Here is a 10,750-nt window from a genome sequence, read left to right as displayed (position 1 = left end):
TCAGTCTTTTTTCTTGAGTGTAAGAACTGTCTGCTTCTAAGCTATTGCAGACACAGTCCTAGAAAGAATCAAGAAGCCCATCTGACATGAACATCTAAGAGTGCAACACAGCTAGAATTGTTGTTGTTTTCATGTGTACGTGATAAACACACTCCTTGTTGTTATTAAGGTTTCACCAATGTCTTTCAGTTCCAGGGCACTTCACTTACTTAATCCCGCTATTGGCCATGATTTGGGCCCTGCAAACTCCCTTCCCCTTCACCTCAAAAGGAGCTCCTTTGTATGTGGCCACACACTCTTCATCGGTGTGCAGGTCAGGCTGGATCTGCTCCCAGATCTTCTTCTTAGGGTTCAGCTCCTTGTCGGGCTCTCCAGGGAAAGCATCAGAAGTAATCCTGTCTCCAGGAACGGACCCGTTGGGAGGGGCCAGAATTTCTACCTTCTCTGGTGAACTGGCACACATCTCGGTTGCCTGAGACAGTACTCACCACATTTTTTCAGGCTTCAGATTACAAAGTAAAACCACCATCCGATTTTGCATCTGTTCTAGAGGAATATGATTCACCAGCCCGCTGACGACTGTTCGTGGGGCTGCTTCTCCCACATCGACTTCGACATACAGTGAATCTGCATTGGGGTGTTTCTGGGCAGTAACGATACAACCAATTTGAAGATCCAGGTGCAATACGTCAATAGGCTTAGAGTCAGCACTTGCTGCGGCTGACTGCTGTTTCTTCTCCTTTTTCTCTCCTTTCTTTTCAGTCTTCTCTTTTACCTTCTTTTCTTCTCCTCCCCTCCTTTGATCTGTTCTTTTGTACCAGAAGAGGGGTGATTGTTGCTGACACAGACTGTATCACACTTTCAGAAACAGTACAATTAGTCTCTAGTGAAGAACTCAATGGAAGAGGTGCTTCCTTCACTCCATTATGAACTTCTGTCAGAATCAGCTCTTGCTTTAGCTCTTCTATTTCCTTCTTCAGTTTAGCATTTTTCAACTCAAAGTTTCTTTTCTTCTCTCAAAGTTGCTTACAAAACTGCTTTCTCCTTGAGGAGAGCAACCTGCTGCTTGAGGTACTCAATGGTCTGATCTGCCTCTGCATTCTTCCGCCCCAGCATCTTCAGAACAGCATCATTAGTTGCCATCTTTCCCCAGAATCTGCAGAAAATCATCAAGTGGTGAACCGCAGCTCCTGAGCAGCCTTAGCCGGGTGTGGGAAGCGCCCGGAATTGTTTTTAATTATTATTAACTTTTGGTAAAACTCTACGTTGTGACCTAGACTGAAGCTCAGCAAACACCTTCTGTAAATAATTTAGCCTCTGTGGCCCATGCTCTCTCTGTCGCAAGGACTTAGCTCTGCCATTGTAATGTGCGAGCAAATGAGGGAAATCATGTCCCAATAAAACTTTATTTATATACAATGATATTACAGCATGGTATAATTATCTCATAAAATGCTAAGCCATTTAAAAATAGGAAATCTATTCTTGTCATACAGCTTATATAAAGACAGGCAGCTTTCAGATTTGAACCATCAGCCAGAGTTTGCCAGCCCCTGATCAAGGAAATTAAGGGGGGGGGGATGTTTCCCTGGGAGAAAGACAGTGAAAAAGAAGGAAAAATAGCTTTGCCCTTCTGGAAGTGAGAGGAGAAACACACTGCAATGGACTCCATCAAAAGACAGGCAGAAGCCCACTGACTAATATTTTCATTGTTTTTGTGAGAAGGTCTCATGTAACTCAGGCTAGCCTGGGGGGGCTGAGATGAACACCCTCATAGAAGCAGGGGGAGGGGTAATAGGATAGGAGATATGGAGGGAAATCCGGGAAAGGGGATAACATTTGAAATGTAAATAAAATATATTCAATAAAATCAGTAAAAATAAATAAATAAATAAATAAAAATAAAACTTTGATTATTATTAATTATTCTTAATTCTTAATTATTCTTAATTAACCCTATCTTAACCACTAATATTTTCCTAAACCTGCTACTACAAAAATAGAAAAGCCAAATTATTATTACTTAAAACACAAAATTATTTTTATTTATTACATAAAGAGCAACTTATTTACATAAGAGTACATGATAATTTATATAAGTATTACATAAGTACATAAGAGCACATAAGTATTTGCATAAGAATACAATATTAGTTACCTAAGAGTAAGTCAGGAGATTTTCTTTTTTCACAACTGGAAGACAAAAGACAAAAGTACTCTGCCAGTACTCAGGGACTAACAACGTGACTCAGTTTGCAGAGTGCTTTTCCTAGGATGCAGGAGCCCTGAGTTCGAGCCCCAGCACCACATAAAACCAATTTATATATGGCTGTGATCCCACACTTCAAGGGGAGACAAAAGGACCAAAGTCCAAGGTCATCCTGGGATATATAGAGAGTTAGAGGCCAGCAGGCGTTACATGAGCATCTTTGGTGATGACCCCTCCTTAGATAAAAACTTCAACATGTTGGTCTTTTCTCCATATTCTGAGTGAGCGTCTGCGTGGGCGCAGGCATGGGCACACTCCCACTGCCGTTCTCCAGCCTTTACTTTTATGCACTCTTTGAAATAGAAACTCTCATTAAATACATTCATCTCTTGGATTAACCAAAGGAGAGTTTGTGAACATTAATGTAGCATAGAAAATCAATACATCACAATTAGTAAAAAAGGCAATTGGAAAAAAAAGAACCTCCTGGGTTTTATTTTATTTTATTTTTATTCAGACACACTCATTTTGTTTGGATGGCAAATACTCTCACTATTCTTTCCATCAGCCACAATTCTTGAACCAATGAAGCCGAAGGACACTAATGAGAAGGCATTTTTCATGTCCGTTACATCTGACTCGACACTAAGTTGCTTAATGAATTACATTTGGATTTCATCTTAGAGTTGATTAAATATTTAACATTTGGAACAAAAATATAGCCACATTTGGTAAGTTAACGGAGAGGTGTAAAACAGTCTCTAGCAACCAGCTTCAGAAGTGCAGTTACAGGCAGCACTATTAAATATAATCTAACCAAACTGGGTATGGTAGGACACTTCTTTAATCCCAACACTCAGGAGGCAGAGGCAGATGTGTCTCTGTAAACCCAAGTCAATCCTGGTCTACACAGAGCTCCAGGGCAGCCAGGTCAACATAGAACGCTGTCTCCAAACCCAATGACCCCAATAGTGCGGGTTTGAAAATTCAGCCCCGAGGAAACAGTTGACTTGTCAAGTCCTTTGGGAACACCTGGGTCTACCACTTCCTTTAAAAACTGAAAACTAAACTTGCCACTTTTAGGGAAACCTAGTTTTCAGGAATCGACCCAACTCTCGAACAGATATAGGTTTTCTATTTGACTTCAGTGTGCACACTTCTCCATGCTAAGAGGAAGGTCTGAATCTTAGCTGCTGAGGTAATGCAGGGCTCATATATTTGAGTGTAGGATTTATTATCAGAGTTGGAGTGGTAGTTACTGGAAGATAGAAAGGGGAAGCCATCGGTATCATGAAGAAACACACTGCAATAAAACATATACATGGGGTCCCTCTCTATTTATGGACACGAGCATACAGAGAATTAAATAGTCATTTTTAAGTCCTAACTTAAACATAATTTAATTATTAGGAAAGTTAATTAGGAAATTAATTAGGAAAATTAATATGTAGTTCTGACTTAGAAGTTGTATGGAACAGCTAAACTGCAAGGTTTCTCAGTAAAACAGCGGCTTCGATTCAATTGATTAAGTAATTTTATAACATTTGGGGGATGAAATTAGCAGAACAAACTGCCCATATTTAAGAGGCAAAGCTGAACCAGCGTTGACATATACACTCACAAAACGAATTATTGCAATCAGGATAATAAACATGGCTATCATATTCAACATTTTCCACCACCTCCCCCACTTCCAGCTCCATCCCAGCCCACCCCTGTACTTTCTGTTACTTGCTTTTATCATCCGGGTGTTAGTCTTTTGCTGAATATTTTCCTGTGTACATCTTACTTAGCTGGGCATTCAGTTGTCCATAGATTTTATCTTCGAAATCATGAGGTAGATGACCGTCCATCTGTCAGCCAAAAGACACATCAGTAATCCCCTTTAAGATTTATTTATTTACTATATATAAGTACACTGTTGCTGTCTTCAGACACACCAGAAGAGGGCATCAGATCTCATTACAGATGGTTGTGAGCCACCATGTGGTTGCTGGGATTTGAACTCAGGACCTCCGGAAGAGCAGTCAGTGCTCTTGACCACTGAGCCATCTCTCCAGCCCAGTAATCCCCTTTAAAAAGGTGTTTTAATGCTTCCAGAGAGTTCTGCAGCTAAAGGTCCTTGGCGTTAACAATCTCATCAAAAGTGATATATCCACCATACACAGAGATTATTTTTTCCATTTCATCTGGTCCCTTGGGGTCTCCTTGAGGGTTTTCGGGTGTGAGCGTGTACTTGGGGTTTGGGGTTTGCTTTATTGGGGATTTTTTTTTGGTCTCCTTATTGTTTGTTGTGGTGCAAGGGAATGAAGCAAGTATTCTGAGCATGCTGCGCAAGAATTCTACTCCACAGCTGCATCGGCAGCTCTGAGGGCTTTGATGGAACAGACAGAGGCAGACAACACCACTTTAGTCTGAGCCTATCTGTTCTAAATGGTCACGTCTACTGGAATCGTGACACCCTTGGAAATTCCATCACAACCAATATTTTGGAGATAGAACTAGGGACTCATCTTGGCCACCGAGGCAAGAATGGCATCTTTCTCTTTAGATGGAAAACTCTGAAGGCATTCTGTCATCTCCTCAGAGGTTTCTAGCAGAATTGAGGGAGTGTGTACATGGGTGTAAGGCCACCCTCAAGAGCATGAAATTCTCAAACGATATTTTTGGGAGAAAGTGGGTTTTCTTGAGATAGGGTTTCTCTGTATATCATCCATGGCTGTCCTGGAACTCCCTTTTGTACACCAGGCTGGCCTCAAATTCACAGAGATCTGCCTGCCTCTGCCTCCGAGTGTTGGGATTAAAGAGGTATGCCACCACCACCCAGCTAAATGATAATTATTTTAATAAAATAATGCTTTGTGGAAAAAAACTGACTTCTAATAACTTAACATCATACCCATGGACTACTACATCTAGAAGATTCTTACAGATGGTTTCTGGGGCTTTGCCAATGAACTTTTCATTGCTGTGAGTTATACCTGATATGCGGCGTGGGGAGGGCAGGGAAGGGGACTTTTAAAAGAAGGGGGGTTCTTTCTCTCAGTTTGAGGGCTTTGGAGCTATGGGCACTTGGCTCTATTATGTCTGAGCCCGTGGTGAGACAGGATAGCATGATGCAGTGGGGTGGGGGAGCATAATTAAATAAAGCTCTCTGTACCACAGTGACCAGGAAACAGAGAAAGAGGAAGTAACCGGGGTTCTGATAGACTCCTCAAAGGCACACCCACAATGACGTACTTCCTCCCCCTGGACCCACCCACCATAGATTGCTCTACTCCCAATTAGTACTGCGGCCATTGACACCTAGCTTTGGGGCTATTCTGATCCAAACCGAGGCAACATTCAGCTACCTGGATTTAACTATTGATTCTACCTCACGTCAACTGCGTGACATCAGACAATCCTTCCCTTCAGTTTAAAATCTACCTTATAGGTTAATGCTGTGTATTAAATGATACGACAGAGGTGGAGACCTTGGGAGGTTGCCTAGCACGTAATTAGAACTCCTCTCCATAGTGCCAGTTATCATTACATCATCACTGTAATTACCAACGTTCGAATTACTCCCTTCCGTGTGCCTCAGTTTACCTTCCCATAAAGCAGATTTGAGACAGTGGATGACGTCATCTCGGCCAAGATCTAAGTACGGAGGCTCTGGCTGTGTCCTATAGTCAAATATGACTTCATTGTGCCAGACTTAATACTCACTAGTCAAGAAACACTGGACACTTTGAAGCCACTGGAGGTGGTGGGTTCTGGTAGCCAGCTTTATTTATTGTCAAGGCCAGCACATTCATAAACCCTCCTCATTAAAATTTGCCAATTAATAAGCAGTGGCATAGCCCCTGGCAAAGGTCAGCCGCAGCCTAAGCAAACTTATCAAAAATTCAGAGAGGTTCAGAGTTTGGGAAAAGTTCATTCTTCCCTTAATTAACGGATCTAATTACAATCCTGACATAACAAAATGCAAAATGCACACTTCAAAAGACACCAAGTCAAAGGTTTAACAGCCCAGATAACCTTCTCCTTTGGTACAGGGTGACCCAAATGTAGGGGAGGAGGGAGGAGGGAATCTTAAAGTACAGCCAACAGGGCGGATGAAAGGGCTTTTCAAGAAATGAATGCTTGGTAACACACCAGAATCCCAACATAGTAAAGAGACTGAGAGGGAATTAAAAACTCGCACATCCCAGGATCTGGGTGAACACAGAGTCAAGACTGGCTAATCGTCCTTCTTAGCAGACATCAAAGCATTTGTTTGATGACCTTTTCCGGCTGCTTATGAATAGCATTGACATCCTCGGAGCCTGTAAATGTTGCCTCCTTTGGATAAAAACCTAAAGTACATGGACACAGAATGGATATGCTGTGTTTAAACTGCTTGGGAAATAACAGGTCCAGGGTTTCGAATCGGGTTGGCACTTAGCTAAAGGCTAAGCAAGTGAGAGCACGCAGCCTGCCCCGCGGCCCATCCACGGGGGGAGCCGCCATCTTTGAAGGGTTGATCCATCTATTCCACGACCTAGGACCAGTTTCAGGACTTCAAAAGCTCTGGATAGCTGAGGTTTTGATTCATTGCATAAAAGTGAGTGGGTGAATGCATGAAAAAACATTAAATCTTAGTGTTCCCTACCGGTTTTAAGGGTCTTTTTTAAAAAAGATTCCGGAAGGGGTGAGATTTGGGCTTGAAAATCAGAGTAAGTACTTACATGTCATTGAATGAGAAAAATAGCTTTAGGGAAGAAGTGGATGTGAGTGGTAGAAACTCTCATATTCTCTCTATCCCTCTTCTCCCCCCCCCCCCACACACACACACTTTTAATAGCAAACCATGGAAGGCTGAGGCTTGAAGATCCCAATTTCCGCTTCACCCTGAGCTAAGGGACGGAGGATATCCACGAGAAAAAATCAACTAGACACATGGATGAAAAAACTATTCAAACCTAAGATCCACATCAAATTGAGAGTTACGCCCTTGTTGTCATTTAAAGCCAGAGGATTGGGTAGTGGCACCCAGGCAAAGGGAGTTCTTTTCCAGAAGAGCAGTCCTCGGACCGGACCTGGGGGGTTGGGGACGGGAAGGGTTATCGCTCTTGCTCAAACACCGTAATTCTCTCTGTGTTCGAAGCAACTAGCTAGGAGCTGAGCGCCGCTTGGGAATCAACAGGCCCTGGGGGCAGCTGCGAAGGCGCGGGTCACCGGGAGCGCTGCACACTGAGCGCTGTTCCTTCCTAAAAAGAACGGAGAACGACCACAGCGACGGCTGTCAAGTGTCACTGGGCAACGCGGCTAGAGAAGAAAATCTAGCCTGGGGTTAGGCTGCCCCCTCGCGTCCTCAAGAGGCGATCAAAAATCACGCTTCTAAAGAAAGTTGCAACGTTAAGCTGCCTGTTTTCTCCCAAAGAGCACACGTTTTCTAGAAGTTAATCCCATGGGTCCAAGTTACAGAAACATTGAGAAATGAGAGGAGAAATTTTCAGATTATTTTAACCACCACATACCCCACCAAAAAATTAAAAATTAAAAAATTTAATGTCCATTTGTATATTTCTTTCTTTGTTTAAAGCAGCTACTTACCTGCAACTCAAGAGGCTGAAACAGAAGGATCAAAAGTTCGAGGCCAACCTGAGCTACATGGTGACTCTCCCTTAGAGTGGCTTTTGTTTGATTGTTTACTTTTGTTTTTTGAGTTTATTTTGGTTTTGTTCGGTTGTTGTTGTTTTGGTTTTTACATACACTATTAATACTAAAATGTTTGCTACTTCCAGGTTTGCCTTATATTTTTAAATTTTTTAAAAGTCATTTCTGATCAGGCAGTGGGGTAGGGGATCTCTTATCACAAGGTGTCCGGGTTAACAGTTTAACAGATTAAAATTCCTGATGTCCCTTTAAGGGGCCCCAGGGGAGTATGCCCTTGCTATGAATGTGACATATGCATCTGATTACCCCGCCTCTTGATGTAGACTCCCCTGCTAACAGAACCAGAGGCAAGGAGCGGAATAAAAATGATGTCAGGAAGCAGAAGTGTGGCCAGGTGGAACGTGCCAGAGAGCCCAGCACTTCAAAGGCTGAGTCAGGATGCTCGCAGGTTGGAGGAAGCCGGGTGAGATCCAAGCCACCCATGAATCCACAGCAAGATAAGAGACCCCATACAGAGAGAACGGAGACAAAGAAAGGAGGGGAGGGGCTGAGGAAGAGAGGGACAGGAAGCAGCAATGGATAGGGTCAGAGTAAAAAGAGAGAGAGAGAGAGAGAGAGAGAGAGAGAGAGAGAGAGAGAGAGAGAGAGAGAGAGAGAGAGAGAGAGAGAGTGAGAGAGAGAGAGAGAATCCAGAGAAGGGTTAGTGTGGTGCCTGGAACCCAGTCCCCTCAGAGCTTCTGAGAACCCACGGGGACCCTCGGGAATGTCTGTCTCAAGGGAAGAATGGCACATTTTGAACTGACTCACATTCTCCCTGGGTAAAAAGACTGTTCCTTTTTTTTTTTTTTTTTTTTTTTTTTTTTTTTTGTATCTGGTCTGAACTCATAGGAAACAGCTATCTCCCTTCACAGCTGTATCAAAGTCTGGAGACAGAAGACGAGAAAGATGCCTAAGAAACTGCGGAACCGATGTTTAAAGTCCACCTCATCTGGGTTGGAAAAGACAAATCAAAGGGATGCCGTGCATCCGTCACTTCCCGGGAAGCTCTCATCGTGAATAATCTGAGGATGCCTTGCTCTGTGGAGCACATGGCACAACATTTGCTACTTGCTTAGCTGATGAGTCTTGGCAACTTTTCCCCCTGAACTCTGATTTCTTCATCCATAAAGCAGTAATAATGGTAGCTATAATTAAGTGCGCTTCTGAATAATAAATGTGTTAATATATGTGAGGTACCTGGTACAAAGAGAAAAACACATTAAGTTGTTATAGTATTGTTAATAAGATAACAATTATAAGAGCAGTATATCTCACTTGCCTCGCTGGCCTCCAGTTCTGGCTCACATTTGTGGACTCAGCCCTGCTTTGTAACTTCTGTTTACTCAGACACACGATGGTTTTTTTTTTTTTTTTTCCTTGCCTCTCTCTTTATTCTTCGTCATAGCTTTGAGCAGTGTGCACACTTTAATCTATAATGCTGCTTTGCTTCTCAGACTATTTAGCATGTCTTCTAAAAAGCCAATAACTTATTATTTATGTAAACACCATCCCCAGCCAACCCCTATCCTCACCCACACAACTCCTTTAAAATTGTAGCATGCCACCCCCAGAAATATAAGTAGACCAGAACTACCATCTGAATGAGCCTTGCTGCCTTTGAAAGTCTTGCTCTTGCATGCCCTTTTCCCACCCTGACCCCCATTCCCACACTCTGCCCACATCTAGGGAACAACACAGCTTTGGGATATTTTAAGGGATTTTGTAACAAGATACAACAAGACAAAACAGAGGTGACTACCTAACCCTAGAAAACATGCCTGGCCTTTCTATTGTAAGACCCACCCCGCATCAAACCGAGTAACCTTCACTTCGTAAGTGGGCAGCATTGCCTCCTGTTTTCATCCCTTTGTCGAATATTTTAGCACCTACTCTAAGATGATTGATGCATTAAGTGTTCAGAAAAGACTCAAAGGTGATTAAAGTGTGAGTTATGGTACCATGATCCCTATGGTCTGCAGGAGAGGATAATAAATACTAAGTGTTCCTCACTGTAACAGTGAATGATGTATCTTTGCAAGAAGACAGTGGGATCCTTAGGGAAGAAGCCAACTCATGTTGTATTCCTGTGGCGTGCAGGAGGCTCCTTATATGTTCTTTCAGGAGAAGGAGAAATGATGGAACGAGGGAACTTGGTTGTCTCAGGGGGAAGAAGATGGAGAAGGTGCTTGGATGGTTTTGCTCTGGTTTGCATGCCCTCCCTAAAATGCAAATGCAACTTTGGTTTCCCCTGTAACACTATTAAGAGGGTCTCTATCCCATGAACGCTCCGCTCTCAGTGGCTGCTTTGCTGCTGTTATAAAAGGATGTGCTGAGCCCCTCTTGCTCCTTGGCTCTTCTGCTCTTCTGCTGTCTAAGACACATTGTTCCTCCCCTGTGCAACATAAGACATTTAAGGCATCCATCTTACGAACACAGACAAAGCCCTCATCAAACTCCAACCCTGATGAGGCCATGATCTTGGACTTCCTACCCTCCGGACTGTGAGAATTAAATTTGTTCTTCATAAATCACCCGGTCTGTAATGTTCTGTCAGAGCCGCACAAAATAGATGGGGGCGGGGGGAAATCTTGTAGATTAAGTCAAACTAAAAGGTCAAGAGCTGAGGTTGTAGCTCAATGGTAGGTGTTCCGAGCATGCATAAAGGCCTGTGTTCAATCCCCAGCACCAAATGTACTGGAATTATTCACTTCACCTGTAATCCTAACACTCAAAAGGTAGAGACAAGAGGATCAGAAGTTCACTCAGCTATTAGAAACAATGACTTTATGAAACTCCTAGGCAAATGGATGGAACTAGAGAATGTAATCCTGTGTGAGGTAACCCAGTCACAATAGAACA

The 10,750-nt window shown here is 42.9% G+C and overlaps 1 pseudogene across 1 annotated transcript; it reads right to left on the bottom strand.

Annotated features, from left to right (window-relative positions):
* Window positions 1-205: 205 nt before the first annotated feature.
* On the bottom strand, window positions 206-1,143 carry LOC308436097 (aminoacyl tRNA synthase complex-interacting multifunctional protein 1-like; annotated as a pseudogene). The gene has a single exon. The product of its transcript is annotated as an aminoacyl tRNA synthase complex-interacting multifunctional protein 1-like (transcript).
* Between the last annotated feature and the right edge of the window lie 9,607 nt (window positions 1,144-10,750).

This window comes from Micromys minutus (assembly GCF_963924665.1).
Source record: "Micromys minutus genome assembly, chromosome: 24".
In the NCBI taxonomy this organism is placed as follows: domain Eukaryota; kingdom Metazoa; phylum Chordata; class Mammalia; order Rodentia; family Muridae; genus Micromys; species Micromys minutus.
Note: the sequence above shows the minus strand (reverse complement) of the source record. Positions and strands in the feature narration are given on the sequence as shown.